The 5,000-nt window shown below is 39.3% G+C and overlaps 1 protein-coding gene across 2 annotated transcripts in view; it reads left to right on the forward strand.

Moving 5' to 3' along the window:
• Positions 1-5,000, forward strand: part of LOC133615882 (ephrin type-A receptor 6-like) — a 252,293-nt gene that overhangs the window by 174,220 nt on the left and 73,073 nt on the right. The window lies entirely within an intron of this gene.

A 5,000-nucleotide genomic window follows, 5' to 3' on the forward strand; every position in this document is an offset into this window, starting at 1 on the left:
AAAAGAAGCATCAAAACCAGCAGATTTGGGAGCATCAATGACAGTGTTAATAGTTTTAAACAGAACTCTGGGGTTGTTACAGTTAGAAGATATAATCTGAGATAGATATATATTCATTTCTGCTTTTACAGTCATCTGAAAGGAAAACAGGCTTTCTTTAAAAATGGCAAAGGACACATGCAGCCTGTCTTTTTTCCATTTTCTCTCTGCTCTTCTACATACGCGCCTGGCAGCCCGAGTGACGTCATTCAACCAGGGCTGAGGCGTGGTTTTAGCGCGGCGGCATTTGAAAGGGGCGATCGTGTCCAGTGTTTGTAAACAGATAGAGTTGAACCCAGAAACCAACTCTTCAGTATTCAGACACACAGATGCTGCAGAATTATCATCACAACGAGTCGAAAAAATAGAGGAGAACCGAGCAGGAGACGAAGAATTAAACATGCGAGAGCGTTGGGGCGGTGCGCACAATTTAACTGGACACTGCGTGGCAATATCAAACAGGATCGGCATGTGATCAGAGAACACAGCGTCGCAAATGTCCAAATTAAAAACACACAAACCATACGAGAGCACTAAATCGAGTGTATGCCCGCGTTCATGTGTAGAACCACACACAGACTGTACAAAGTTAAATGAGTCGATTATATTCAGGAAGCTCCTGGAAAGCGGCTCGTCTGGACAGCAGGTGTGAATATTAAAATCACCCACAATAAGGACACGATCATATTTGGGCAGGATTTCAGCCAGAAATTCAGAAAAGTCAGTTATAAAGTCTTTGTGGTACTTGGGTGGTCGATAGATGACGGCACACAGGACGACATCAGAAAGACCCAGTTCAAACATGCACAGTTCGAAGCTTGAAAAGGAGGATTGTAGGCGGATCTGACGGCATTTAAAGTCATTTTTAAAAACGACTGCTAATCCTCCTCCTTTTCGACCGGACGGCCGTGGGGAATTAAAGTAGGAACACTCCGGAGGCAGAAGTTCATTAAGAGGGGCGGACTCACCGGCTCTCAGCCATGTCTCCGTCACACAGAGGAAGTCCAGTCCGCGGGAAGTGAAGAAATCCTTCAGGATAAAAGTTTTGTTTGTCAAAGATCTTGCGTTCACAAGACCGAACCTGGCGGGGGCCAGCACGTCCAAGGCCGCAATTAATCCGGGTGGGGCCCGACACACAGCCCGCAGGTGGCGGTGATCCACCCCGCGCCTCCGGGGGCGGGGACAGCAGGAGCGACGACGGCAAGCTTCTTCCTCCAAACCAACGATAGGAACCAGCCAGGAGCCGATCGGATCGAGCGAGCGTGGGTGCAGGAGGAGACCGGATACCGCACCATTCCTCCTTCGGGGAGCCACGGGAAGCCGGGCCAGGAGTGCCCTAACTTTCACCAGCTGGCCGCCACGTTTACCGCGGCGCCGGAGACGCTTCCGCCGGGGGAGAGGAGCCAGGGGGCGGGAAAGGAAGGCAGGAATCCGGCCAGGTGAAAAAGCTGACTGGGACGTCGAAAAACCAACGTCGAAGTTGATCATATCAGTGGGAGAGGGGCAAAGATCCAACAGTGTTTGGCGGTCATACACAAGCAGTGAGCTGACAGAAACGAAAATAGACGCAAAAAACACAAAAACGAACAGAGCTGACAGCGAGAGACGGCAGGCCAAAGCACATACTGGCGCCATCTTGCATCGGGGCGTGGCAAGACAAGCAATCACGAATGAGGGATCAAACCAGTCTGACTTCCCATACATACATATATATTTTTATATACATACATACATACATACATACATACATATGTATGTATGTGTGTACATATTATATTCTCATGGTGGATATATAATTGATATAATGGATATATAATTGGTATAATTGTATATTAAGAGTATGTGAAAGTTTGACTCCTACCTTGTTTACTTCCATGACGACCTTCTTAAAGTTTTGTAATCAATCAGAAATATCAAGCCGCTAAAATGCGCCAAACATGGATAAGCGTGGAGAGTGTTTTACATTTTTCCCCATCATGCACTGTCATGAATTTTAAATGGGTGTAATTTGGATTTTTTTTTTTAATGGTGTTTGGACGTTTTTTTTATAATAATCAAAATGTTCAGTTAGCAGGTTGTATTATGTGTGACCATGTGTGTTGACTTTTTGTCTTAGTTCCTTTTTATATTTTGTTTGTTTGTACGATGACTAGGGAAGGTTGTTTGGATTGGGTCATATAAGTGTATGCTGTCCTGTCTTCAACTCAACTCACAATTCTTGGTCATTGAGGTGATTTACTCATAATGTCTATAAAATGTTGTGTATAATATTTACTGTGAAATGTAAAAAAAAACAAAAAATAAACCCCTATTTTTGACAGTAAAAATTTGTAAATGTAAAGTTTTTACAGTCTACTTAAAACAATTTATATAATTAAAAATGAAATCCAGAGGCAAATTCATCCATTATTCACTGCTACAAGCGGCCCTTTGATGGCAGCCATAACTGCCATGTGGCCCTTAATGAAAACCAGTTTGACTTCCCTGTTGTATTGTAAATCAACAGACAAAATAAAGCCATATTTATTGTTGCTGAAGTGTAAGTAAATGAAATACAAAGTGATATTGTACAAAACAATTTTCCATAAACATTTTTGCCAGGCTTTTATCCACAGTGTTTAACGATCTGCAAGTCGTCCCCTCGGTTAATGATGAATTCATGAGGGTCAGGCCAGTCCTTGTGGTCCGTTTCAGCTGTAAACAATAATATGCAGCATAAATAATAAATGTCAGTGTTTATCCCACGGCGACAACTTAAAAGGCATCAGATTTAGTGTTAGCATTAGCACTGGGGTTGAGACGAATGACTCCACGAATGGCGTGTCACTGACTACTATTACAGCTTGTAACAAAGTAAATATTTGATCAGATTTACCTTTTATTTCACTCGTCCTTAGGGCTGTGAATCTTTGGGCACAACACGTTTCCATTCAATTCTCGGGGGTAACTATTGGATTCAGAATCGATTCTCGATTCGAAACAATTCTTGATTCAAAAATCAATACTTTTTTAAAAATAACATTGGATGTCTGTTCTTTGATTAACTACATTTCTCCATAAAATGGATGTACAGCTCTGGAAAATGTCAATATTACTAAATAAACAAAACGGGTTTTGTTTGAAGAAATTCAACCCAAAAATGTATTAAAGTCAAATACAAATAAGGCAACATAAGTAAAAGTAAAAAGTAAATGTGTACAGCAGATATGACCATCTACATCAGAGGTCCCCAAACTTTTTGACTCGGGAGCTGCATTGGGTTAGAAAAAGATTGGCCGGGGGCCGAGCTATATATATATATATATATATATATATATATATATATATATATATATATATATATTATTTTTTATTTATTTTTATTTATTATTATTATAATTTTTTTAAATCTGCCCTTTCTATTTAATTTTCTACCTCTTGTTACTCTCAGTGTCTCCTAGCCGCTCAGGCAAATCATATTGTCTAAATATGCATTTTCCCATCGATAATGTGACATCATATATATATATATATATATATATATATATATATATATATATATATATATATATTTTTTTTTTATTTTTTTTTTATTATTATTATTATTATTTTTTATTTTATTTTATTATAATAATAATAAAAAAATTAAAAAATTTAAAAAAATAAAAAATAAAAAAATAAAAAATATATATATATATATATATATGTGTATATATATATATATATATATATTTTTTTTTTTTTTTTTTAACTTGGGACTTCCCGCGGGCCGGATTTTGGATGCTGACGGCCCGCCGGCCGTAGTTTGGGGACCACTGATCTACATCAACAATATGATTTGCCTGAGTGGCTGGACAGACAGATTAAAATAAAAATAATAATGATTGGTGTTTTTTTGATTGATTATTTTAATTTCAATAATAAGCACTCTATTTATGTAGAAATACCTTGGCTTCAAGTTCCACATTTTGCAGCTTCAAGTCACTTTCGCCTCACTCTCTCTGTTTCCGTCTGCTCCAACGGGTCACTCTTCCTTCATGCTCTCTTCTAGAAGCAGTAGTTCATCCTCATTATATTCAGCTTCAAAAAGATATGTTTGTTAATCCTCATTTGTCCAAAAATACCGTATTATCCGGACTATAAGGCACACATAAAATCATTTTTTTCCGCTCAAAACTCGACAGTGCGCCTTATAACCCGGTGCGCCTAATGTAAGGAATATGTTTGGATGAGCTTACCCACCTCGAAGCAATTTTATTTGATACATGGTGTAATAATAAGTGTGACCAGTAGATGGCAATTAAACATAAGAGATAAGTGTAGGCTGCACCATTTGATGTCTTCCTTCATGCTCTCTTCTAGAAGCAGTAGTTCATCCTCTGTATATTCAGCTTCAAAAAGATAAAGTTGTGAATCGTCATTTGTTCAAAAATAGTCATCTCCATTGTTTGTTACCAAGTCTGCCATTATTAGGAAACACACTCACGTTTGTTTCCTGAAGTAGGAACACATATGTTGCCAAAAGTAGAAAGTGCGCTGAACATATTACATATTGTTATGAGCAGCAATTAGCAATAGAGCCTGCTCAGTGGTCTTGTGGTTAGAGTGTCCGCCCTGAGATCGGTAGGTCGTGAGTTCAAACCCCGGCCGAATCATACCAAAGACTATACAAATGGGACCCATTACCTCCCTGCTTGGTACTCAGCATTGAGGTTTAGAATTGGGAGTTGGATCACCAAAATGATTCTCGAGCGTGGCCACCGCTGCTGCTCACTACTCCCCTCACCTCCCAGGGGGTGGAACAAGGGTGATGGGTCAAATGCAGAGGGTAATTTCACCACACCTCGTGTGTGTGTGTGACAATCAGTGGTCCTTTTTTTTTTTTTACTTTTTACTTCATCCTCATTATTTTCAGCTTCAAAAAGGTAGTGAATCCTCATTTCTCCAAAAATAGTCATCTCCGTTGTTTGTTACCAATCTGC

Source organism: Nerophis lumbriciformis, linkage group LG15 (assembly GCF_033978685.3).
Source record: "Nerophis lumbriciformis linkage group LG15, RoL_Nlum_v2.1, whole genome shotgun sequence".
NCBI classification, from domain to species: Eukaryota; Metazoa; Chordata; class Actinopteri; order Syngnathiformes; family Syngnathidae; genus Nerophis; species Nerophis lumbriciformis.